A 27,976-nucleotide genomic window follows, 5' to 3' on the forward strand; every position below is an offset into this window, starting at 1 on the left:
GTGGTACCTTCACTCCAGAGAGGCTTCTTCTAGACACAGAGAAAAGGAAAAGAAAGAAGATAGAACAAAGAAATGTACTCGCTAATGCCCAGGGCCAAATGTCTTAAGGACTGGCAATCACAAATGTGGAAATACCATCTTTGCCTCCATGACTGAAGAGGCACAGAACTATCAGCTAAAGACAAGCCAAAAAGAAATTTTCTTTTTAAACAAAGGTTTTGGATTAATAGTGTTACATGTGACACAGATCACTTCAGGCTCCTTTAGAAACTTAGATATGGTATAAGATAACTTTAATTACTTACAGTGCAGAAATCTCTTCTACTGCTGTGGGAATCTAAGTCAACATCAGACATCCCTCATGTTTTTGATCTTGAACACTGTCATAACTGAGTATCGAACGTAGGATATGCAGGTGAGGGGTCATTCTTAGTGAAATATGTTCTAAAATCTCTGAGGCAGCGTTTACCTTATCATTAAAGATGTTGGTGGTGAAGAAAGTTCTTATCTTTGAGTCTTTGATAGCTGTTACAAATCTTTTAAGCACTATTTCTTATGTCATTTTTGTCAAATCAAATTTAAGTAATAATTCTTCATCCTAGTCTTATGATATCTCAGGGTGCCTTTAATTTTTTCATTTGGTACTAAAATGTTTTAGTTTACAAAATCTTTCACAGATCTTTCTAATACAATACTTTATTTAAAATAAATCACATTACCCTTGGCTGAAAGAGAAGTACAAGTTATGATAATATCTTACCATAACACTGATAGATCTGACACCCCTACCACTCCCACCCCCATCCAGCCACCCCAGTCAGAGCCTGTTCTTACATCCTGCTGCTCCCCTGCCCGATTCTGGGAGCATTGCCTACTCTACTAGGACACAACACACCCACCCTACCTGCTTGGTCACAGTGTCCATTGCTATAGCCACATACTCAGCCATTCTCTTTCTGTTGCTCCAGTCTCATCCCTCCCCCCAAGCCTCACCCCACCTAAGTTCATTCCACTAACCCCCTAAAAGACCCATAAAAGACCTAGTTTAATAAACTGGATGGAGACTCTTCTTTGGAGTTACTCCAGGAGGTCCCTCCCAAAACCCCAAAATTCAAACTGGCTGTGTTCTTTACTGGCTCATCAGCGTTTACCTAGCAAGGATCATGATTTTAGGAACCTATGTCATGAATGGTGTTGTTGCTTGGTGAATGAATCACAGTCTGTGCCATCTTGGAAATAACAGTAAACTTTTAGGTGGACAGCAAAGCAGTAATTAAAACAACAACAACAAAGATTATAGCAATTAAGATTTTTAGGAGTTATCCTGAATCTGGGGTCCATTTTCTGTGCCAGAGAACTATGACTGTGTATAGGTCTGTATGTGGGAAAACTGATTTAGATGACGTTTTTGGTGAGGAGGGGGGTCCTGGGAACAGAGCATTGAGTGACACCTGAAGGATGGTGAGAAGCTGGCTCTCTACAGAGAGGAGGCAAAGAAGGAGGATGAGAAGGAAGAGAAGGAGGAAGAAAAAAAAAAACAGGACAAGGAACAGAAAGGGGAAGAGGAATGGGATGGGGAAGAGAAGAAGAAAGAGGAGGAAGCAGGAAGATGAGGAGAGAGGAGGGTGAAGAAGGAGATGGAGGAGGAAGAAAAGAGCTGGATATACAAAGATCTGAGATGCTCAGGGAACCTTAAGAAGCTCAGTGAGGCTGGAGGGTGGAGAGCCTGCTAAAAGAAGAGGCCAGCTCGGGAGGGATTTGGTAAAATAAACTATTGAAAGATTTGATCTTCTCCCTACAAGCAGAGGGAAGCTCTGTTCTGAAGGTGTTGGAAGAGGAGGAAGAAGGGGGCGGGAGAAGGAGAGAGAGCAAGAAGAGGGAGAACAAGAAAAGGTTTGATTTTAGAAAGCTGACCCTTGTGGCAGTGTGAAGACTGGTGTGTTGCCCAGTGGCCCAGCCTTGGGAGTCACCGTGGTGGGTGCCAGGCAGTGGTGGTGAGTGCCTGTATGGACAGAGTTTACTCTTCACTCTTGTCAGGGCTGTGGGGGTGAAAGAGCCCTGTCATGGCATGCACCGTACGGCACGATTGGAAGAAGCTTAGGTCAGAATGAAGAGCTGTTTGGATGAGGAGCCAACACCTCAGATCTGGGGCCAGTTCCCCTTAGTGTCTTGCTGTCTCCTCTGGGGACCTGGAAAGTCATCTTGCATGTGGGTCTCCGTGACTGCAGGGGAAGCCCAGCTCTGTTTGGAGGAGGAGCCTGAAGAGGTGACGGGTATACATCTGAGTCTTCCAGAGGGACAGGTCATTAGATGGAGAGGACAACTGTAAGATGAAGGAATGTGGGATAAGGCTACTGTTCACACCTCAATCCCTATGGTGTCAATTTGGCTTCCTGGCTGCTCAAATGTGCACTGAGGAACAAGGGATAGGAGGAGAGATAGGTGGATCTATTCCCCACCTTAGAAGGAGGATGTCTTCTCTCAGCCTTCTCCATTCCCTTCCTGATGTTCTCTTCCTTCCTTTGTTTCCCCCAGTCCACAGGCTGGACTGCAACTCAGAGAGAGGGAAGATTCCTTCTTACATATTTGTGCACATGTTAGTGCCATATTCCACCTCTGTAGTTGGGCAGCACCCTGTTAGCAAGCTTCAGAGGAGGGAAGGCCCTGTCAGCTGTGTGCCTTTTGCAGTGGGAGAGAGCCACCTTCCACCTGCCGGGGACAGTTGTGGTGAAGGGGGTTAAGTCAGGCTGGGAGGGAGGAAATCTAGAGGTGGAACACAGAAAACCCACAGAGGAACTTTACCCAATTCTGCTTTGTGGCTTCTGTAATGAAACTTCTTCCCCGTCTCTCTAGGAAATCATCAGTAGAATATAAATTTCTTTCTCTTTGATTTACAGAATTGGGTTTTGGGGGGACTGGCATTCGTTGAAGTGCTTTCTCCTACTTGATGGAGCACTGTGAAACCAGTTCAAGCAATGTAAAAGAAAAGGCTATGTATTTTGTACACATGTGTATGTATATTGGTTTTTGTTTTGAATTTTACTTGCAAACAGTTTTTGGTTACTCATGAGGTCTGTCAGCCTCAAAACTCTGTATTACTGTTGATTCGTGAAAGAGAAGAATCCAGTACTGCCAGGACCCCGGCACAGTATTCTATAATTACATTATATTTCATAATTGTTTGGAGCTGGGCTATTTGTCCAATTCCATCACACATGATTATTTCCTTCTCTTGCCTTGTAAATTGGATAAAGCTCTTATCAGTATTCTCCCAGCCATAGGAAACCGCCTGAATTTTGCAGGCCCTCACACTGTGCTCAGAGAGAATTTTCATGTATCTAAAAATACCAGGCCTGGCATGATTTGTTTAGCACTGTTATTGTGGAGCTAGCTTTTTGACTCAACCAGTTCCTGCTGCAGAAAGCAAAGATTACCATGAGCAACAATCCATAGGCAGGAGCATCATAGCTGGCCAGTATTAGAAACAACCGTGGTATTTGCTGTCTGGGGGTCAGTAGATGGGGCCTGAGGCAGAGCAAGGCCAGACTGGAACTTGTCCAGATGGGCAGCCAGGAAGGCAAGCCTCCTAGAGTCTCTTGTAAGCTCTCTCAGGCTTGTTCTGCAGCACATGGCTGGGCCACTTGTGCAAGGAGAGGGACATTCTGGGAAGGCTGTTGAGGCTAGAGCCGGCGGGGAGATGGGCAGCATGCAGAGCTGATGTGTGTCCCCATCTAGCCATCTACCACCTGCACATGTAGCTATGGGCAGAGAACCAAGTGCTTGAACACAAATCTGCTTTCCATCCAGTCTTAGGATGGAGGCAGAGCTAGCATTATCCCTATTTACAGAGAGGACATGGTGGCTCAGAGAGTTTTCTTATCACACGTGCAAGTCAGAGACTTCATTGTGACTTGAACCTTTGCTTTCTGACTTTGTGGCTAGTGTTCTTTCTGCTAGCTTTTACTGGCTTAATAAAATCCCTGGGGCAAGTGCTTTCTAACTGCAAAATGTAAGCCTGGAGTCAGAGAAAGGCTGAAATGTCTGGGTTTGAACTTCTTTAGATGTCAGATATATTTCATCAGAGGGAGGAAAGACAGAGAGGTTTGTCTGCTCAAGGGACTTCTTCAAGCTGATTTGTTTATGTGTAAGCCAGGAGACATTTGATGACACATCCTCAAGGCTGGAAATGTGTAGGTAACCGAGACCCACACTTGGGCTTGAGGTCACATCCATTGTGCTATGTTTAGTAGTTAAAATTAAGGCAGCCCTAGTGACAGCAGTCCTAGCTACCACAGAGTGACCAAGGGTGTAAAAAGACCCCCAACTGTATGTTTCAAGAGCTGGACATTCTTCTAAGGAGGGACCACTAGTGCATCTTTGTGTTAGAGAAGTTGGGTATAATTTTGAAACAGCTTTCAATTTTCTTTTGTTTTTAGATGTAATGTTCTTTAAAAAATCATAATGCATCTCTCAGTTTTCCACAGTTCGATAATCTAGTTAAAATAGGAATGTCAAAAAAATTAAAATTTCCAAAGCAAATTCTTAGGTAAGGATTTATTTAAAATCTACTAATGTATTTATATATACAAATAACAAATATAAACAAATGTCAAAAAGCACAATCAAGTATTTAAATTTTTCTCTATTATTAAACCAAGAAAAAAGCTATTCACTGCAGTAGTTTTGTTTTTTTTTTTCTAAGAAAAACATTTCCTTTTTTTTTTGGTACCAGGGATCGAACTCGAGTCCTTGTGCTTGCGCAGCAGGTGGTGGAACCACTGAGCTAAATCCCCGGCCCCTAAGAAAAATATTTCTAAGTGGTCAGTCACTGAAAATTACCAGTAATATGCCACAGTGGACTTCACAATTTTATAAATGTCTTTTGATTTTTCTCATGTTTCTTTCTCATGTTTCATTTTGCACCCCACTTTGGTGTAAAAGTTTCCTCTTCTGGATGGGGCCATCTTTCTGATTTTTGTCCTTGCTCCTTCTGTGAGAAGGATCTTGGTGTTCCTGAGACAGCTCATTCTGTTTGATAGCCATGGCTGGTGCAACTATCTAGACACTGCAGTCTCTCATCCCCATTTTTCCCTAAAGTGGAACTGTTCCTATGCCATCAATCCTTTGGGACAGGAAGAGGGAGGTAAAAAACCAAAGCCTTAATGACATGGTAGTTCTTCCTTCAAGTTTAATTCATGAAAGAGGACCCAGAGAGGACCAACCAACATCCTCTTATTTCTGGAGAAAGTTTGCTTCAGAATCATTTCACTGCCTTGGATAGTGGATGCTAACAGGAAAGAGTCGAGTGCTCTCAGCCTCTTCCAGAGCCCTGAGGTCTATTTTCAACTGTTGTTACATGGAGAGAGCACAGCTGGCCAGTTCTCCCTGGCCAATGCACCTGGACAATGCTCTGGTTCCCTGCCCTGGTTCTCCAGCAGCTTTCCAGTTTGCCCTCGATGCCTTTTACCCCCCTGCCCAGCCTGTGGTTCTAAGTTACCAGTGGGGCTTGGCCAGATCTGTCTGAGCAGCATGGCAGTGCATGCCCGCTTCCTCTTTACCATTCATCAGGTTCATCTCTTTAGGATTAGAAATGACAATTACAAGGAACATGGATCCATTTCAAGGCTTCTGGCAGAGAGCCATGTGCCTGTTCTTTCTAACAATAGACACAAAAAGTTATATGCTAGGATGGAAGCAATTGCTTTCAGTTTCCAATTAAGACACTGATGCTTGAAGATGTATATGGACCTATGTTCCTTACTTGCAGGTGTCCGTTAGTATCACAGAGAAAGATACTTTGGAATATTCTGGTATTGATTCTTCTATACCCATTGAGTCAGAGTATCCATAGGGACCTCACCGTTAGAGGGAGTTGCTGGGGCTGCTAATTCATTGTCCTCTCTCTTGAGAGGCCTTGGTTAAGGGAAAATGATCCAGAGCTATTAGGAGACCATCTGACAACCAGGCCTGGTGTACTTTCCTGCAGCCTTCTGTCTCCCAGGGCACACAAGTAGCTCTCAGAAAAGCTGTCATTCTGTGAGAGAAAGTGGACCAATTGGTACTCAGGAAAATGAATGTGTGCTCTTGTCTTGTCCTGTTATTCTTCACCGCACCAGTGAGCACCTAGGATGGCAGTGAGAGCCTGGGTGAGCACAGGTCCTACTCCTGGCTCTGCTGTGGACTGGATAGTGATATGCTCACTTGGTTTCTCTGGGCTTGGTCATCTTGCTCAGAAAAAGGAGATGAGATTGGGTCACATGGAAGACGCTCTGAAATTCTAGGCTACTTTGAGATCGACTTAAAAAGAATTTCTTTACAATAAATAATATTGCATAAGTGACCTATTTACATCCTAGAAAACCAAAAACAGCAAGGTAAACAAAAATGAAATGAAAAGTCCATTGTCCCATGACCCTTCCAACCCTGAGACAACCTTCAGATGTAAATTCCCCTAGTTTGTGTGCAAAGGTAAACACATGGCTATGCCAGAGTGTATGTCAACATGGAAACTTATGTATTTTTATATAATATGATGTATTTTACAAAGAGGTGATTGTATTATATACTGTTTTGTAATTTGTCTCTTTAGTTGACATATCAGCAACTCAGGGGCACCTTTCCATGACTCTGAGTGCATATTTGACACCTTTAACATGGGGACAGATAGTCATTGATCTCAAACCTGGCTTGGAGGTCACCCTTTCTTCTGTTCTTCACTAGCTGTGTGACCTCAAGTAAGTGACTTCATCTCTTTAAATGACAATTTCCTCCCATGGAAAACGGCCCTCAAAGTAATTCTCAATTCCTGGAGTGCTTTGAGAGTTAAATCAGACATTGTATGTTAAATACTTCGTGTGTTGTCTGACCCATAAAAGGGTTCAGTATGTGTTAACTAAAAATGCTACATATAATTTCATTTTACTAATGTGCATCAGTTAAGCAATCATCTCTCAGCACTTACTTAGATTTGTCCTTGTTATTATATACATGATGCATTGACCATTTTTAGATAAATATTTCTATATATTCTTAAGACATATTCCTGAAAGCATAATTGATGAGCTAAAGGGCATGCACATTTTAGAGATGTCAAGACACAGAGCCAAGGTGCCCCATAGAAAGGTTAGGTCATTCTGTGACAGGGACTGTTTTCCACGTCTAGGGGATACGTGTTTCATTTTATTTTGTGCTTTGTATTTAAAGGGAAAGGAAAATGGGTGAAAATTGATGCCATTGTTTTATTTTTAATTAATTTTCATGTACATATTCTGCACATTTTTCTCTTGTGTTTCCTACTTATTGTTGATTAGTAGAAATGTTCATTCATTTAGAGTAGCCACTCTTCGCTTTCATTTATTAATCCCTGAGAGCCAGTTTTACACCCAAGTTCTGGGTTAAATGGGAGTGGTGAAGATGATGGCCCTAACCCTTGCCCTTGTGGATATAAGGTAGAGAGGGACATGGACATGAAATGAAGGACTAAAACCTACAGTCAAGGAGGATAATAGGAACATCCTAACTGTTGGATGGTCAGCATACTGAGAGGTTTCCCAGGGCAGTATCTAGGTATAAATGGGTTCCAGATATTTAGGTTGAAATAGGTTTAGGTCTTTTTTTTACTACTTGGTTCTTTGCTTTTTATTAATTTATTCAAAAAGTTTTGTTCAAAGTTCATGTTAACATCTTCTATGGTTTGGATATGGTTTGGATATATTTTGAGTGTGTCCCCCAAGAGATCATGTATTAAAATTTAATCACATTTAGCCATAAGTTTGGTTCATGTAACTACGAAGTATTGAGTCCACTTTGACGCTTCTGTGGAGTACTCCACCTAAGCCAGATCAGGGCGACACCCATCTCACCCCTGCTCATCATTTCAGCACCACCTTTCCCCTCTTCTTTCTTTCTCCCAAAGAAATAACTGCAGTTAGGGTTCTTGTCCAACACACACATGCTTCTCTCTCCTCAGTCCTGCTCCTGCATGGCTTAGGGGGTCAGAGTGGGTGGTGAGGTGGGCCCCATATTAACTTCAATGCTTCTTTCAATAAACACAGTTTCAGTCACTTGAAAAAAAAACAACTTTATCTGACTCTGGTGTGTAGGCGTCTGCCACTGGGAGGTGGCTAGGGTCAGATAAGGTGGAGCCCACACGATTAAATACCGATGGCTTTATAGGAAGAGAGACCAGAAGAGACACATGCACACTGCTTTCTTCTTTGCATGATGCCCAATGTCCCATGCCAGCACAAAGGCCATCATCCAATGTGGTCCCTTGACTTTTCACCTTCAGAACTGTTAGCCGAATAAACCTCTTTTCTTTATAAAGTCACCCAGCACCAGATATTTCATTATGACAATGAAAAATGAACTGATACGACATCTCAAATATTCAAAATTATGAACATTTATTAAATTTGGTATTTTACCTAGAAAGCCTGCCCCATGAGGTTTTTATTTTTAATTTTTGTTTCTACTGAAACCTCATCTTCTAAAGCTGAGCTCAGTGAAGCATGAAGTCTTGGGCTTCAGGTGATAGAGGCTAGATAGGAGAGATCACATCTTGATTCACTGAATAGTGAGAGGAAAATTGGTACTCAATTCTCTTTTCTGAGCTGTTTGATTTGTGGTATCTTATGGTCTTAGCACACTTATATGGTCCCAGGTTACTTTGGTGGTATAAAAATTTTCTGTCAAACTCATTTATGCTAGGATGTGAATGCTACTTACATTCTAACTGAGCATCATAAGAGAGAACAATACTTATATAAATGTGCATAAGTATTCCATTCATCCAAATTAGACTGAATGTGAGATGTAGAATTTTGATTAAACAAATCTTCACTTGCATTCTTAAGCCTTTGCACAAAAGTTGCACCTCCAGAAAGATATTGACAGCTGATAGGCACAGTATACCTGTTTAGAGAGTAAACTCTAAAGGCAGAATACCAGGGTTAGATTCTAGTTCTGATATTTACTAGCTGTGTGGCTATCAGCAAATCAATTACCTCCTCTGTGCTCCAACTTCCTCTGTACAGTGATAGTGATTGTACCCACCTCATAGTAAAGGTAAAGAGATTGATTTATTATATAAATGGTGCCTTGAACACAGCCTGGCTACTATGTCTCAATAAATAGTAGTAGTTCTTTTGAATAAAAATATTTCCTTGAGAAAAAATTAGAAAATTGTACTCGTCTTCTTACCCATGTCCTGTGGACGTCAGTACTTTAGTCCCTTGGGCTCCTTTCTACCTTCCTAAGCCTCCATTTCCTTATTTGGTTCACTTATTCTTCAAATTTCCCTTACATATGATGATTCATATGATTTCATCCTTCATTCTTCCTCCACCCCATTCCTCTCTCTCTGTCTCTGGATCAGTTAGCTTTCCTCGCTTCACCTTCACTTTTTTGAGTTGGTTTCCCAAATTCCTATTGGCAGCTCAGCTTATCAGTGCAAACTATTTGGACATTTTGTCAGTTAAGATCTATGTGTGTGCTTGCTGCAATGGTTAAAAAAACCCAGATTAAACTGTCTTAAATAATAAAGGAGTTCATTAGCCATGGAATTCAAGCTTCAGGTATGGTTTGACCCAGGGGCTCCCATGATATTACCAAGGCCCTAGGTTTTCTCATCAGTTTTCTCTGCCTTCCTTGCAGTCGGACTGATAGCCAGGAGCTTAGCTAGAATTTCCAGAGTACTCACGCTTTTGCTTTTCCTGTCAAGCCACTCAGGGGAGAAATGTGATTCCATGCTGATAATGTTAGAGGTAAATCAATCCCACTACTCTATGCACCTTTAAAATCTGGGCATTGCTTTATGAAAAGTTGGGTGGGTGTATGCTGATGAGTAAAATGACTGATATTCACTAGAAATGTACTGCTTTTCTTCAGATTCATCAAAATACTACCAAGGCAGTGTGAGATTCTTTTGGTTTTATTAATTATTTTAGGATAGCCACCATTCTCCTATTTTCTGGGTTTGAAGGTTCAGCATTCAGATTTTCACTTCCAGGTTCCAATAACCCCACAGCATTGCAGTTACTGAATCCTTCCACCTTGAATCCTTCCACCTGGTTTTCCTTCCTTACAGGACCAGCTCAGTTACTAGGCCCACATGCTGTGTAGCTTTCTGTGGATGCCAGGGTTAATTGTAAATTTATGTGCCTATCTTCTTTTAAACTGCGTATTCACAGACAACATAGTGTTTGGTCTTACATTGTCAGGTTCATCTGTCCACTGTACCACCCAGTGGATTTTGGGAGGCACTGGAAACCTATGTGCCATTTTCCTGAGTTTCCACACACCACCCAGAACAAGTTTTCTGTGGTCTGGAGCTGCAGTCAATCAAAGTGTTTGGGGACTAATGTGACCCCTGGTCCCTTGGTGGCCAGGTATGGGAGGATTCTTTGCAGTTGTGGTGGAAACATGGACACACCAAGGTGCTGATAGAACTGCCTAACAGTGTACACTGCAGAACTGTGCATCCTCAGGATGTGAATAGATGTGATGAGAGAAAATCTGTGGTCACACAAGTTGAAGGAATGTCACCTCAGACAAGATTAGCATTGTCTTTGTGAGTTTTCAGATCCTTGCTATGACAATATGCTTTGTAAATCTGTAGTTGATTGTGTTTTCTCATTGAATTTGATCATACAATCCTTCTTTACAAAAATAATTTCACAAGAGGAGGGTATCACGTCATTCCTCAGCAGCTGTTAGCTGGTCTGGATGTGGGGAAGGCCCCTTGAGGACAGACTGACTTAAGCTGTGGGTCTCATCCTTGCCGTTATCCATGGGTCCCTAGAAAACTCTGCCGTGATGTATCATTGTCATGTTTACACACTAAAATGAGCTGTGTGATGTGATGGATGGTATGATTTGGATCTTAAATGCTCCCAAGGTGCTTATGTATTAAAGCTTTGAGCCCCAGCTGATGTTACAGTTGGAAGTCTGTGGAAGCTTTAGGAGGCTGGGCCTAGTGGAGAGCGATTGGGTTGCTGAGGGTTTTGCCCTTGAAGGACAATACTGGGACCCTGGCCAGTCCCCTTTCCCTTTCTCTTTTGCTTTCTGGCTGCCTTGAGGTAAGCAAGTTTGTCTGTCTTAGTCACTTTTTTGTTGCTGAGATACAATTCCAGACACCTGAAAATTAAAGGAGGAGAAGTTTATTTTCAGTTTCAGAAGTACGAGTCCATGGTCTGCTGGGTACAAGGCAGAAACAACATGAGGGAAAGGTCTGGGCAGAGAAATCTGCTCACATCATGGCAACCAGGAAACAGAAAAGAGGAACAGTTAGGCTTCCAGTGACCCACCTCCAACCAGGCCCCACCTCCTACCAGCAGGCCAGCTATAGCACCCCCTAATCCAATCATCTTCTAAACAAATGAGCCTTTTGAGGGTAATTTTGGATCCAAACTATAACATTCTGTCATGAACTTCCTGCCATGATGTTCTGCCTTTCCACAGGTCCAAAGGACACAGGGCCAAGTGATCATGAACTGAAACCTCTGAGTTTCTGAGTTTTGTCTGAGACAAAATAAATATTTCTTCCATTTAAATTGTTTATCTCACAATGATAGAGAAGGAATTTCTAGTTTTTAACTCTGCAAAGTATTTGGAAGACTCATATTGTAAAACACAGTCTTAGTTTGGGATTCTCTGGAAGTCAGAGATGGCTTTTCATGCATATGAAAGAAAGCAGACACAAAAGTTTACCAACTGGTTAAAATTAGGAGCAAGATTTAGATATGATGCATTATACATTCTCTCAAAAAATATTTAACTTAAAATCATTGGTCTAAGTAGCAACTTCTAAAGTCTATTTCTTTTCCTTGAAGAATGTGTTGTCCCTTTATCAAATGACAGGATATTATGTTGATGTGATGTGCCTCCTTAATAATAAGGAGGCATAAAGCTCTTTTGATTTCCTGTGTACATTTTCTTTCCAAAAAGGTTTCTCCTATTTTTTGTTACGGATCTTGCTGTTTGGTAACAATAACTGTAAATTGTAGGGTGATTGTAGGGTGACTAATAAAGAAGACAGAAGGTGCTATTTAATTATCAAAATATCTACATCAGTGTATGGGAGTAGCACTAATATCAAACCCACATGGTGAGTAATTTTTGCAAATGTTTTGTGAATAATGAAGTGTACCTTTTAAAAATGAATTAATTATTGTAATTGGACAGGGAGAGAAGAGGCAAAGTTCTCTTTTTCCTCTGACAAATACAACATTTATTAAAAGGGCCAAACTAACATATTTGGATAAAATAGCCTAGGTGGGCCCATGAAAGGTGAGGTGAAACCTTTTATCTTCTCTTCTAAGGCTGCATGTGTGGGTGTGTGCTGGCTAAAAGCAGTACCTCAAATAAAAGTGGTTGTGACAGAGAGTGGGAACTAGGAAGGGGCTGTGGACACTTGGGGTTTAAACTTAGCACTCTTCTCTTCAATGAATATGGCACTCAACATATATAGTTACTACAGTTGACGAAACATGCAACCAAAAAGCTAAGGCTCTGGACATGAGGAAATTAAAATGGGACCAATTTGAAATTTTCCTCAAATTTCATCCAGCATCTTTTAGAATCAAACTCTAGTGGGATAGAGTCACTTGTGGATGCTTGTTGAAATTCAGATTCCAGCGCCTTCTGCCCCCAGAATACAGATTCATGGAATCTGGGGAGAGGACCTGGAAACTGCAGTTTTAGGGGTGCTCAGATGATTCTGAGATAGTGTGTCCTCCGACTGTTTTCAGAACTGCTGGCCTAGAAGGCTCCGCTTCTGGGCAATGGATGGGCCACTGTCTCCTTGCTGGCTAAGGCCTGCCAGGAAGCCTCATAGACTGGCTGTGTCATCAAGATAACACCACAAATGGAACCCAGACGAGTCATATGTAAGCTTATTAGGTTCAAATGTTTTCATAAACGACTTATCCTTTCCAAAAATCAGGTTATAATAGATTTTAAGGGGAGTCTTGGAGTTTGCTTGTCAGAAACAATTGCAAATGTAGATTTGGGGATGTTGCCACGTATGCAATGTATTCTGTAATGGCAGGAGAACAAATCTTTGTGGACTATCAGATGACTAATTATTCTCGACAGCCCTGCTGTGTGCTATATGTTCCTCACCCCTTATTATCTCAATACAGCAAAACAACTGCATGTTAAAAGCCCTTTATTCACCTTAAAAGTATCTCAGGAGGTTATTTCTTTCTGTCCCACAGAGTTTAGGGCCTTCCCTGAGGAATGGGACTCAATCATTGTTAAATTAACTCTTCAGGTTTTATTCTATCAGGCTAGGATGAGGGGAATCTCGATTGCTCACAAATTACAGAGTCAGTACTCTGTGGGACATTTATGTAAATTGTAGCTTTGTGCTTAACCTAATCCTAAAATGGTTTAAATTTTATGGAAAACTAGTTTAGTACTGATCATTGCAGTATTCTTTTAGGCCACTAATAGAATGGTTAAGAACAACACAAAACTTTTCTCAAGGATCATTGCTGTTTCATTGGTCTTTAAATATACAGACTGGCATTTTTATGGGCTAATCTGTCATACCTCATCATACATGCCAGGCTGTTCATGCTTCTCAAAGGCTAATTCACAATACTATTGTCAGTATCTATCTGGGAAAGACATGTGTTCTGACAGATCAAAATCTAATTTATGTGGTGTATAATAATGCCTTTCTTCTGAATACATAAGTACACACACACACATGCATAAATTAGATAATTTGAATGCCTCTTTGCCTATCCTAGGAACTAGAAAGAAACATACAATTTACATGTGGATGGCATAATCTTAATCTGTCCTACTGGGTGGCTGTAAAACACCAGTGAGCCCACTGTCTGATCATCAGAAAGAGTCAAACTTAGCTATCTGGATACTAAAATTGTGGTGATTGACCAAGATTTCTCAGGGTTGAGCTTTACTTTGTGCTAACAGTGCAATTCTAAATGAGCAACTCATTCAGATTTAAGTAATGAAAGTAAAAATTCTGGGTAAAATATAGAGCTCTAGATATTTTAAAGAATTTTTTTGTGGTTCTTTAAGGATGGATACCTATGGCAGCTAAAATCCTGGTGGACTCATCAGAATTTAGAGCTATCTAAAATTTGTAATTCTCCCACAGGCATATTGGGACTTTAAAATTATAGAGACAGCCAACCAGTGAAAAATAACCTTAAGGTTTCACATACTAAGATATTTTCTTTCCTTTTTTTGGCCCAGAAATTTGGGGATAACAATCTAAAATCTCTCTGGGTACTTGTCTTTTCATCACTGTGACAAAATACCTGAGAAAAACAACTGAAATGAGGAAGTGTTTATTTCTGTTCATAATTTCAGAAATTTCAGCCAATTATCAAGTGACTCCATTGCTCTTAAAACTATGGCAAGGGAGAAATATCAATGCAGAAGTACATTACAGAGTAAAGTGACTTGCCTGGTGGCAGCTAGGAAACAGAGAAAGAGAAAGAGCCCTGAGGAAGGGACCAGCGACTATATATAGCTCCTAAGGTCACAACTTCATGATCACTACCTTCAAGTAGGCCCTGCCTCCTGTTTGCATGAACCCTCAATGATGCCATCAAATTATGCTCTCAATCAATGGATTAATCCACAGATAAAGTTAGAGCCTTCATTATCTAGCCACCTTCCAAAAGTCTTACCTCTGAACACCTGAGATTTGGGGGCAGGGTTTAGCTCTAAACCACAGGAGTGGTTTTATGAGTGCTTTGGCCCTACATCTAGGCCTATGATTCTTGTTAGGGGTTGTTCTTCTCCTCACCCTCAAGGCACATTTGGCATTTTTTGATTTTCACACTAGGGCAGGGGTACGACTGACACATAGTGGCCCTTTAGTAGGATGGCAAACGTCTTATATTCTACTGTGCACAAGACTGTTGTTTCTTCACCTCAGCCCACCAAAGAATGACCTAACTCTTAAGGGTCAATAATACTACAGTTAAGAATCCCCACTCCAGGGCATCCTGAGACCAGCCTAGGTGTGGTTCTGGGCTGACAGTCCATAAAGATGAGAACCAAGCTCTTTTTACTTCCTAGAAGAACCTCAGTTTTGCATCTGCTATCAAAGACTCAGAGACTCCTCTTTAATTGACTACATCTTACTGATACTGAGGCCCTTGTCAGGGATTTTAACTCTAAAATCAATAGGCAAATTTCCAAAAGGTGAACTGGGTTTTTATTTGACAATTCAGGGGAAATTTTGCTCATCTATTCTTCTGTATCTCTAAAGTCTTTTGGTTTACTGAGTAGATGTTGAAAAAAGCTCTCAACAATTCTAAATATATATATTTTGTTCTTAGTTTTCCAAATACTTCCAAATTGAGGTGATGGGATAAGACCTTAAAATGGGGTGAATTAATAAAACAAAGCTGTAGAGTAACATATAAGTATGGTGATGATGATAGTTTAAGTTTTTTCATGTAGCTTTATTTGGTGTGACATTAGGGAGCATTCACATTAAGAGTATTTCTGAGTCTTTAGCAAAACTGTATACAGTTGCAACCTAACTGGGTGAAGTTCCTGATGAATACATCACAAGAAAGAGACCAGGATTGAGTTTAAACTGCATTCCCTTCTTCCTGAGTTTTTCCTAGTGACACAGAAACCTCACTTGCATTTATAAATGTCACCATTAATCGTGAAACATCAACTTGACCGGATTAAGGAATGCGTAGCATATCAGTGAAGCACAGTTCTGAGTATGTCTGTGGGGTGTTTTCAGACATGAGTAGCATATAGGCAAGCAAACTGAGTGGTGAAGACTCACCTTGGTTGGTACCAACCAATAGACTTCTAGCCTGGATGGAATGAAAGAGAAAGAAGAAAATTGCTGGATCCTTGATGAGCTTCAGTCTGTTTAAGTGGGTGAATCTTTTGCTGCCATTGAAATCATGAGTCCAAATAAGACTTTTTTCTTATTAACTTGATTATCTCAGGTATTTTGCTACAGTAATGCAAAGCTGACAAATACATATAGCTTTTCCTAAATGAAAGGAACCTGAAGGCCCAAGTTTCACCTTCCAGAGATGGAAGAGAAGGCTGGTAGTTTCCCTTAACCTGTAACTCTTGGAAATTCTGCAGTGTGAAACAGGTGAACATCAAGCTGTGGCAACTTCCATAGGAATCCTTGATTCAGAGTTTGGGCTGAGGAAAAGATGACAGGTATGTTCAGGGTCCAGTAGTAGAGGTAAAAACTTCCCTTATCCATTGCCTTTTATATAAACATGCAGGCAACATAATCTTCTTGGAATATAGTACCTGGAAGATAGATTAACCTCTATTCCATGAACTTGATTGCTTCCTTTTTCTAGGAAGCCAGTCTGAGCTAATAGAAATCCTGTTAGAGAGTGCAGTGGCAGTGACTAATTAAACCCAGATGCCTGCCTCTTAATTAGTTTTGATCTGTCTTTTACTTCGGATTTTTCTATATGATTTAATAATGTACGACAACTCACCTCCTCAAGGATATGAACAGGGTAAAAATGATAAATAAATGACAGGCAAAAAAAGAGATATGAAGTTTTAAAATTAATGACTTTTTAATAACATATTAACATAGAAACTTTGCTATCTGTGGACTGAGTAAGTAAATGACTGAAGCACCGGGACATTTTCTTTGGTTTGACAGGGTTCTTTTAGATAGGAACACTTTTCCTAGCTTAAGTTTGTTTCTTGCTTTATTTGAGAGTTTCAAACTTGATATCCTGCATCATCCTCCACCATCCTTCCTGTCAATAACTCTTCTCCCTTCTCCAGTTGGACTTTTAGTCTTAAGTCTTGGCAAGAGTCTTTTTAAAAAATCCCTTAAATATATTAATTCCTTTGCAAAGAAATCTACCTATTGGTATCTTTATGCTGTTACAAACTAGACCAGGCCTTAGGGAGGTAAGACATCCTGTGTTTTCAATTCTATGGCTTCTGAAATCATTGTCCTTAGCATCTGTTGCTGCTCTGAGTCACTCTTTTCATTGGTTCTGGATTCATGTATTGCCCAGGACCTTAGGGATTAACCAGCCTACCCCACTGTACAACGAAACCAACCCCCTCAATACATGAGGACTGTGTCAATTCTCCTTTTAGTCTAGTGTTTTGCTTGTGATATTCCATTGTTCTAATCTCAAAGCCATTTGAAGCTGAGTTACATTTTGACAAAACAAAATGAAGTCATACTTGTTTGGAAGTCCCAGATTTGAGATTGTTCACCTAAAGTTTACTAAAGTATAAACTTGTGCCAGATATAAAGAAAGGGTTTTCTAAGCCAGTGTTTTCTGTGCACTCTTCTGAACACTGACCTTATGAAATGTTAGAAAAGACAATTTTATCATCAAATATACAAGGTTATATGTTGCATCTAGCTCTCAGAAACTCAAAATGTACATTATTAGTATATTATAGCCTCAGGTAAGTCTTGGAGCATTTAAATTAATTTATCTGTATTTAACTCAGTGTTTCCCAAATGTGCTTATGCACAACCTCCCTCTTGTTTTCTATTTCATATATATATATATATATATACATACATATACATATATTCTATTCCATCTATATCTATATATCTATATCTATATAAAATTTCTCTGGGAACTATAGCTCCCTAAATACACTTTGGGAAATTATGTTCTAAGCTAATGTGGGAGGTCTCTGTTTTGTGTGTGTGTGTGTGTGTGTGTGTGTGTGTGTGTGTGCATTACCAGAGTCCCAAACATTATGAAGTTACCTGAGAAACTATATTTTTGTCATAGTATATAATATTAGTCCCTATTTCAATATTTCTCTGCACATAATATAGTATCTATCTGCTTTCATCTCATCCATGTGCTTCAAGGTATATTTCTGGAGCAAAATCCCTCTGATTGCACCAAGTTGTAAACACCTGACAGCAGCATGTACTTTAAATTGCAAGGTGAAAGCACAGTTTTTGCAAAAGAGACAAGAGATCATGAAGTCCATAAAAGTGACATTGCAGAACAGTTTCAGTGTTACCCAAAGCTATTTACAATTGGCATTTTTGGAGAGTTAACCTACTTGAGAGTTGATGAAAAACCTTAATAAGGATAATGACTACATGGATTCTTTTGACAAGAAAATTCTCAATGTCCAAAAATAATAGATGACCCTGGGACAATCAATGATTTATATATATATATATATACACATATCTTTTTTTTCCCCCAAAATGACCTTCCTTATAATCAAGCTGTGAAAATCAAATGTAAAATAAAGGGTATTAGATAACTTTATTAGAAATTTGGTTCAACTTGTCTGTCAAATGTTCACTTTTATTCATCCTAATAGTAAATACATTAATAATACTTAGTTTTTCTTCAAAATGTAATCTTAAAAGCTATTCCCTCAACTGTTATATATGATTAATTTTGGTCTTTAATTTCACTTTAAGGGCTTCTTCTCTTTTTTGGTGCCAATTATTCTCAAATAAGGTGGCCTTTATATCCTAGATAGTAGTGAGTTTTTATTTTTTATGTTTGGTACTGGGAATCAAACTCAGGGCCTCACAATTGCCAGGCAGGCATTAATAGTAGGTTTTTAAAAAGTAGTATTTTGGTAGTTTTAAGGGATTAAATGTTCTACATATTACCCATGGATGTTGCTAGTTAGAAATGATAATCACTGAGTACAAAGATAACTGGGCTGGTGTTGCATAATGGTCAAAAGCATGGGCCTGGAGGGCCGGAGATTTAGCTCAGTGGTTCCACTGCCTGCCTCGCAAGCATGAGGCCCGAGTTCAATCCCCAGTACCCCCCCCCAATCAGTTCCATCTCCTGTTACTCCTGTGACCTTGAGCAATGTTATAGTTTCTCCAAGCCTCAGTTTCAATCTGAGTTAGATAGAATAGTAACAGTACTCAGCTTAATGGAACATAGTGAGGATTTAAGGAGGCAATGTTTGTACAGTATTAGTTTCCTGGGGCTGCTGCAAAAAGTACTACAAACTGAGAAACTTAAACAGAAATGTATTCTTTCTCTCAATTCTGGAGGCTGAGAGTCTGAGGTCAAGGTGTCAGCAGGATCTCTTTCTTCTAAGGCTATGAGGGAAGGCTCTATTCATTCCCCTCTCCTGTCTCCTAGTAGCCTTGTATTGTAGTAGATGTATTATATTTCTTCATGTCATTTCCCCTCTATCACTGTCTATGTGTGTCCACATTTCTCCTTCTTATAAGGACACCGGCCATAATGAATTAGCCTAATGACTTCATCTTAACCTGATTACGTCCGTAAATACTCCATTTGGAGCTAAGATCACATTCTGAGATATTGGAGGTTAGGTATCTAACATATCTTTTTTGAGGAGATATAATTCAATCCATGCCTAGGAGTGCTAGTAACATGACATATGGTAATAATTCATTAAATCTGAGTAATTTTTATAAGGTGAATCCATATAAGTTTGCTATTTTAGCTTTTTACTTATAAATAGCATATTTTTTCTTGCTTTTCTCTACATTCTGTCTGGGTGCTCTTTGCCTCTGATATTCGGGCAGCCTGGGCGAGGCAGGCCATGGTGAAAGGGGAATGTGCTGCTGACTTCCTGTGCTGTTTCAGTTCTGATCAATCTCTGTCCTGGCTTTAGGGTTTCTTTTCTAATCTTCAACTTCTGAATTATGCAGATGTAGTGTGAAGCTATTCAAGCTTAACCATCAGGCCTGTCACTTGTAAGGGACACTTCTGACGCTTTGGCAGAGACCCCAAGTACGTGTTCAGATGGATCTATCTATCTATCTATCTATCTATCTATCTATCTATCTATCTGTCTGTCTGTCTGTCTATCTTATAAACAATAGATTTTAACCTCAGTCAATGAAAACCAGTACCTCTTTTCACTCCACCTTCTCTGCACACACTTCCACTATCTTGAGTAATACTGGAGTGCCTCCAAACACTTCTGAGATTCTGAAGGGGAAGGTGAGCTAAGAATGCATTTACTTTTAGTTTAGTGGAGTATTTCTGTGAACTGCAGTCATTTTCACCTATGATCACATACGGCAGCTGTCAAAGTGCAGAAACAACTTCTGGGAACACTGACATATGCAGGATGACCATGATCTCCTATGCTGTCTCTGAAGTGTGTGCTGGTAGTGATGGAGAAACATAGTTTGCAAACTCACTATGGTTTGAATGTTTGTTTTCCAGAATTCTCATGATGGAAGCTTGATTCCTAAGGCAGTGATATTGGACAAAGGGGCCTAGTGGGAGGTGTTTGGGTCATGGTGCTAGAGCCCTCATAAAAAGATTAACGTCATTATTCCAAGAGTGGGTTAGGTACAGGGACAGTGGGTACCTGTCCTTGGACTTCTCAGCCTCCAGAATCATGAGGGAAATAAACTTATTTTATAAATTACCCAGTATGTGGCAATCTAGTTTAGCAACAGAGAGCAGAATAAGATAGAGCCAGAGGCTAGTTTGTGAAAATTTCATCAGATATACACCATTGTAAGGCACAAATTTCATTCTTATCAACACTTAGTCAAAATGGAAACACTCTCTTGTCAGGAATATATTTGTAAGACAGCATCTATCAGTTGTGCTAGAAGAAAGACTGAATTGTCTTTTTCTTCTCCAAAAAGAACATATTAAAACACTTTTGTCTTATAAAGATGTGATCAAAAGACACCCAGCAAAAAGTGAAGAAAAGTATTATTGAGGTATGCTGAGTATTCAGCTAATAAAAATATCGTGGTCTTGTTGGATTTTTACACTTTGTTTTGAATTTGTTGACTTAAATTTGTAATTTATTGAGACTTATTTTCTCAATTATGTATAAAATATATTGGACAAACAGAAATTCTACATGTATTATTTTGCATTCTTTTTCTTATAAAATACTCTATGATTGTAAAGTCTACTGACCCACTTAAAGCTAGATCCTCCCATGCCCCTTGGCTTATCTTAAGATCTGGCTGCTCTTTGTGGCATCCAACCAGCTCTTTTTGTCATGTCTAGGCCTTTTAAATATATAACAATAAAATGAATGTTAGTTTAAAAAATTCTTAACTCACAGAGAAGTTAATGATGGCAGCAAAGAAGAGCTGTCTGTACCGCGTCCCCTTGGAACCTGCCCCAGCTGGAGGTGTTTGTGGCAGCAGTGCTTTTCTTGTGTGTGTGTGGACATCTTGGTATGAATGGAGGGATTTGTTATCTATTAATAGCACGAGTTACTCTTGCACTCATGGAACAGTTAAACAAGGACTCTTTAATTCAGCAAAACTCCTATGTTTTATTAATGTTCAGATAAATTATTGACTTTTAATTATAACATAAGTGCATTCTAGTCTTATTATAATTAGGAGGCATTTAGCTATTGTTGATCATTTTTTATTTATTTAGTATAATTTTTCTATACCTGTTTCTTAACTTATTCATAGAGTTTGAAAATGCCATAGTGGAATTATTTATCTGTGGAACACACTATTAGGCCTGGGCCCATTTCAGAGTTATAGAGAACTGTACGAATTTTTTTGAGGCAGGGTCTCACTATGTATTCTAGGCTGGGCTTAAACTCACTGTGTATCCCAGGCTGGCCTCAAGCTCACAGTGATCCTCCTGCCTCAGTCTCACAAGGGCTCAGATTGTAGGTGTGCCAGCATGCCTGGCCAGAACCATACAAATTTCTAAGCAGCTCTGTTCTCTAAACTCTGTTCTTGTTGTCACTTGTTATTTGAGATTAATTACCTTCCTTGATCTAATCACTTTTCATCCTCACTTTGTATGGTCACATTTAGCTTCAGAAGATAAAAATTGATGTGAGTTTGTGTAAATAGAGCCATCATAAAATACTTTAGATACTTAAGAACCCAGTTTAAATAACATATAACTAGAAAGGCTGGGAAGCGTATAATTCTATAAGTATCCTGAGGATTTCTGAATGTTTCTGATGGTGATAAAGAAAGAGCCAGGCCACGGTTACATGTCTGAATGTTTAAGCATTTCCTCCTATTCCTTTTTCAAGGGTGGACACAAGACACAACAAAAAGGCATGAGCTGGTGGCAATTGCAAATCATGACTCTTGAAATGACATTTTCTGACATTGCCTTCAATTGTGCAAATCTTACAGAGCTGTCCTTAAATTATGCAAAATATGTTATAAAAAGGAAACAACATAACAAGAACCATGTCAGTGTCACATCAAAATGACAACAATGTCATAAAAAGAAAAACAACTTCTAAATTTGATTTCATCCATTCATTACTGGTAATATGCTTTTAGCGACAGAACTTTCCTAGTTGTAGAAGCCTAACTTGAGTCCTAGAACATGAGACTCTGTCTATCCAAAACATTCTTTGAGAAGTTGAAATAGAAGCTTTCACATTTTCAGTTGGCAAATCTTCCCTGGGACACTACTGTGTGTTTGGCATGGTTTTCAACACTATGAGGACAGTGGTTGGCTTCTCTTTTAGAGTGATGGACGGTAAACAGATACATAGGCAAGAAAAGTATCACGTGCCTAAGGAAAAATAAAGCAGAATCAGAGGGTGATGGTCTTTCAGAGAGAAAGTGGTGTGGTGCCATTTGAGTAGAGATTTGAGTAGAGATTTTTGTGCAGAAAGGGAGAAGTCACTTGAGGCCTGAGAAAAGGGCTTTCTGGATGGAGGGAACAGGGAGACAAATGCCTTGATGTGGGAAGGAGCAGTGAATGACGGAGAGACTGAAGTGAAGAGATGATAGGGGTTGATAATGTTGATAATGTTGGAGGGCAATGGTGGAGTGAGGCCAGGCGAGGAAGGAATGTGCTTTGCTCTTCAGACGAAATGGATACTGTATGAGTTGGAGTGACATCTTCCCTTTGGTGTCTGCTGAGAAACTCTCCCCTAATGAAAGGGTCTAGGACAGCAGGCATGTATTTAGCTCACAAGTCTTTGGCCAGTGCTTTGGGCTGGACCAGGTAAGCAATCTCTGCTATACCTGAATATTTCAGTTCAGAGGAGTGAAGTATCAAGGGAATTTTTTGAGTGAAGGCTTCACAGAGAAGCAAAGATTTGAGCTGTCTCTGAAACTTGGTGGTTTTGAGTGATATGATGGTGGCAACCCTGGTGAAGGTAGGCATGAAGGACTAAGGCTGTGTGAACATAGTATGCCAGGGACAGGTGGAATTGCATCCAACCAGAGAAGCAACTGCTTTGGGAAGTGCGGCCAGGGTGACTGGGACAGCTAGCTGTGGAAGGACTGGATGAAAAGTTCAGGTCTGGGGTGGAAGGAAACAGCCATGGTGACTGTTTACCATAAGAGCAATATAGCAGGTGAAGGAGAAGCAGGGGCTGAGGCCCTGCCCAGCTTTGTGGCAGAAGGTAGGGAATGGGTGGAGCCTTGGGAGCACAGCACTATGACAACCCACCCTTGACTGCCACCATGGGATAGGGAGGTGGGTGTGGAAGCTAACCTGTAATTCAAGGTGAGAAGATTTGCTGATAAATAAGGTATGAGAGAAGAGGGGTTTGTAAAAAGTGATTCCACTGTAGCATTTCATGAAAAAAAAAAAGCACTCTCTGTCTTTTAGTAGAACGATATACATTGCTAAGTTTCAAATCATTGAGGATGTTAACAAAATAGAAACCACTCTAGGTATTTAAGGATAGGATTTAACATAGCAGGATCTTGAGGAAAGGAATGGAGTTGTGCAGTATCCAACACACATGGCAGCTCACCAGAGACAGACCATGTCTGCTCAGGCCCTCCTTTGGCCCTCCCCCACTGCAAGACGAGCAGTAGTGTGATGCCTGCTTCTCTTCTGCTTTCCACCTTGGGGCCAGGGTTCCTCCTGGGTGGAATATGACCAGGATTCTGGGAGACGGAGATTTTGAGGTGGAAGAAATGGTGCTGAGTATCAAAAGCAGTCCAATTCAGGTGAGTTCACTTGCATGCTTTCCCTTCCTCCTTCCCTTCCAATTTCTGCAGAGATCCAGGTCCTATTTTACCAAATTCCTTTCAATAAATTTGGTCAAAATTTATCATGGCCCTTGTATAAGTAGTTGCAAAGAATATTTTGTAATTCTTGACTTGATTCATTTATTTTTTACTAGTATATGTTTGTGGTAGATAGTAACTATGTTCATTTTGGGGATATATATTATCTTGATTATTTTTTGTTCCCTTTCCTCCCTCTCCTCCTCTTCCCCCATCCCCATCTCCAAAATGTTTACCTCCCTGTTTCCTATTATCCCTCTTTTATTTTGTTTTTTAAGGTCATTTATATTTTGGGTTTCTTAAACCATGCAAATTTAACTGTACGTGCTGATAATTTTAAAGCTCACTTATCAGTGTTTCTTATTGTTTCCCATTATGCAGCAAGGCTGGATAGAATATATGGTGAAATAACTTATGGAGTTGCCTGCCTTACCTCCTTTATGTATTTTTCAGCACATATGTATGTGTGTGTGTATATATATATATATATATATATAATGTCTCTATCTGTATATTTATTAAATGATAGCCATGGGCAGAAAGCTGGTCATTGTCTCTCGGTCTCTTCTGGGGTGAGTGTGTATGTGTGCGTGTGCACATGGGTACACATGCATTTTTGCCTCTTGGCTTCTCCCTGTTTTGCTGTGTGCTTGATTTCCTCCATGTTCCTTCTTCTGAATGTAGAAGCACTAAAACACATCCAGAGGTGGGACAAGAATGTTCAAGAGTTTATTTGGTCAACTCTCTTCTTTTCCTTTCTCTTAGTGGTCTGGTGGAGCAGAAAGGGAAAATAAAGAAAAACTTAGAATTAAAAGTCATCCGAAGCTAACAAAATGCTTAGCCTAGGTGGACCCTTTCTCCCCTCACACCACCATCTTAATAGTACAACTTTGATGCCTGTTAACATTCCCATAACAGGTCCTTCCTCCACCCTTTCCAGCCAATTTCATTGACCTGACATCTCCAACTTTGTTGATTCTCCCTTCCCCTCAGTTTAAAACTTGACATGATCATTGAAGTTTTAACATCTAATCACCCTGTAAATTCTATCTCCTCAACATAGCACCTTCTGATGCTGTCACTACCTCATACTCAATATTTCTTCCAACCAGCCTCTGTTCCAATTTGCCATCCATAAATTAAATGACATATGACATATGAATAAAATAAATATTTCTCATAGGGTGGGTTTTCTTGTAAATTCCTCTATGTTTGATATGTCAGTAAAGAGTTGGTCCATTTTGGTGATTCTTCTTGCTCAACTCTATGTGTCTATAAGCAAGAGTCTTAGCCCAGAGAGGCCCTAAGCAAAAATGTCTATGACTTTGCAAAATAATCTCCCATCCACTTTTACAAAAAGATGTCAATGGTTTTATGACTTAGTTTCCAAACCTCACTTTAAGAAAACAATTCTCTTTGACTGACAGGGAATTGAGCAAAATGGTTTTACACGAGATGGGGTTGATGTATCAGTTGTATGCCAGACTGGAAGACCAGACTCGAAGACCAGACTCCTGCTGAGAGGGAGCCATGGAAGTGAGTGCTGAGGATAAGTCCTTTGGAGGGACAGGGACTGTACACCCTGACTTACCCTTGTTCTCATACCTGGGTTGAGCTCAGGGTACTCTATTCTGGATTTTTATTTCCAGCAATACTTATCATTTCAGCACATAAATTTCATACTTTGTATTTTTAACCCTACACCTGCTTTAAGCAGAAGATTTTTTAAACTTAAAGATAACCTTTTCAAAGTGAAAGATTTGATTTTTCAACCAGATGATCCATAAAAGACATATTCTCAGATCTTCGGGAGCTAGGGGACCTGTCCAGCCCCTGCATCCTCCCTCACACCAGGCAGTGCCTAGGGAGGTACTTGGGGGTAAGGAGAATATAGGGTGTGTTAGAAAAATTTGTCTGGTATCCTTTGGTGTTGGCTTTTGTTCCTTCATGTCCTTGGGTATGCAAATTAATTCCTGGGGATCTTAGTTTGTTCATGTTTACAATTTGTCTACTAATACTTGCCTGTCTCACAGGTCAGTCTTTTTAAAGAATAATATGAAAAAGTGAAAATTCTATGCAAAATATGAAAACTTTTGCACATATTAATTGCTGCATTCAGAATAAAAGAATTTCCTGAATGTACTCATTATTTGTTGATTTTTAAAATAGTTAATACATGGGTGCTTATAATTATTTTTAGCTGCTGAACATGTTTCCCAATGTGACTCCTTAAGGAAACAATTACCAAGGCTGCTGTATTAAGTAAAAATAAAATAAATGTGAATAGTAAATTTCTTTCTTGTTAAATGAGAAATGGGTACACACTATGATGTATTTTGTGCTGTAACTGTGGATGTTTTAAAAATGTATTGTTGATTAAAAAATGAAAACATTATATTCATTATTATTTTTCATGATCTATATCCGAAAGTTATAAGGAAAAATGCTCACAGGCTAAGGTAATGGGGCCTTGTTTATGTATTTGGCCCTTTATGTCCTGCAGTATAATTCAATTAGTGAATGTGTTTTGCATGATTTTCCCATAGAGCATGCTGTATTTAATAGCATCTAGCACATCTTGGAGAGCCCCATTGCATATCATGAGATGTTTAGTTCATATTGTATACTTTGTAAAAGCAATTTCCATTCTTTTTTTTTTTTTTGCAGATGGTGATCTGAAACAGTTAACAGTGATAACTCTTCACTTCACTTATTTGTGACTTATCACTGTTGTAGACAGAGAAACACACTATGGATTACCCTTTCTATTCCCTGACTCTGGGGCTGACTTCTCCTGAGACAATACCTTGCTTTTACATTTAGGTCTCTAGTCCCAGATGGAAGCTAACATTCACATGTGTGTGTGCTTAATTTGTACCTGTAATAGTCAAATAGAGTGCTCAATTTAATAGTGACTAGTACCTACAGAGACCAATGAACTTGATTTTTAAGGTAATAGAATGAACCCAAACACTATTCAAAGAATGTGTCTGTCTTGCCCAATTTGGAATGCCCTTGAGTACATATGTGCATCCAAAAAAGACTCAGCAAAGTAGTTGACATGGTGGGTGAGGGTTGGAGGGTGGGCTGCATTGTTAGTAAGACTCACTTCTTGCTCTTAAGGATTGTATAATAAGCAGGGAGGAGTTATTCAACAATAACATATATTTATCAAATGTTTCTCTGAACCAGGCATTGGATTAGTCAAGAGTGTGTAATTGTATTTCATCTAGAATATTTTAAGGCAACTTACACAATTTTCCAATTTGAAGGTTTAAGGCTTGGGGAATAAAGACTTTATAAGTCACTGTAACAAACTCATTAGTTATCCAACACCCAATCAAATAGGCTCAATCTTGGTAAACTGTACCTTCTAGTTGCTAAGTTCTGTAATTTAGACACTGAATGTCTCCCTAGGCCCATGTGTGAAAGACTCTGTCCCCAGGGTAGTAAAATAAGGAACTGGTAGAACTGTTGAGAGCTGGAGCCTAGTGGGAGGTCCTTAGGTTGTTGGGCATGTGCCCTTGAAGAGAGTTTGGGATTCTGGCCTCCTCCTCTTGCTTTTTGCTCCTTGTCTCATGATGTAACTGACTATGCTCTGTCACACACTCTGGCCATGATGTACTTCCTTATCATGGACCCAAAGCAACAAGGTCAATTGGTCATGGACTAAAAACTCCAAAACTGTAAGACAAAAATAAGCCTTTTCTCTTTAAAAGTTTATGATATTTAGTATTTTATTGTAGTGACAGAAACCTGAGTGGTATAGTATGCCAAGTGTTATACTTTAACCCACTCACTGATCATTTATGAGAGAAATCTCTAACTTCTTTTAACATGTAAAGGCTAAAATTTTGACAAAAGAAAGAGAAATAAAACCACTAAAAAGAAAGTGTCTTCTAAGTCATTTAAAGAAATATGGAGATTTGTATCTTAATCATGGCTCTTTAAGTCTTTTTTTTTCTAGTACAAGGAATTGAACTCAGGACCTTGTGCTTGCCAGGCAGGTGCAGTGTCACTGAGCTACACATC

The 27,976-nt window shown here is 39.7% G+C and overlaps 1 long non-coding RNA gene across 2 annotated transcripts in view; it reads left to right on the forward strand.

Annotated features, from left to right (window-relative positions):
* Positions 1 to 27,976, forward strand: part of LOC101705213 (uncharacterized) — a 203,386-nt gene that overhangs the window by 23,448 nt on the left and 151,962 nt on the right. The window contains exons 4-5 of one of the 2 annotated variants that reach the window (XR_015444015.1): positions 23,791 to 23,884; positions 25,372 to 27,976. The exon at positions 25,372 to 27,976 is cut by the window's right edge and continues 12,888 nt beyond it. This is a non-coding gene — a long non-coding RNA (uncharacterized LOC101705213). The other variant, XR_015444016.1, reaches the window with a different exon arrangement.

The sequence above is a fragment of the Heterocephalus glaber genome, unplaced genomic scaffold (assembly GCF_053883595.1).
Source record: "Heterocephalus glaber isolate CG9 unplaced genomic scaffold, H.glaber_assembly_v1.0 deba00001593, whole genome shotgun sequence".
In the NCBI taxonomy this organism is placed as follows: Eukaryota; Metazoa; Chordata; class Mammalia; order Rodentia; family Bathyergidae; genus Heterocephalus; species Heterocephalus glaber.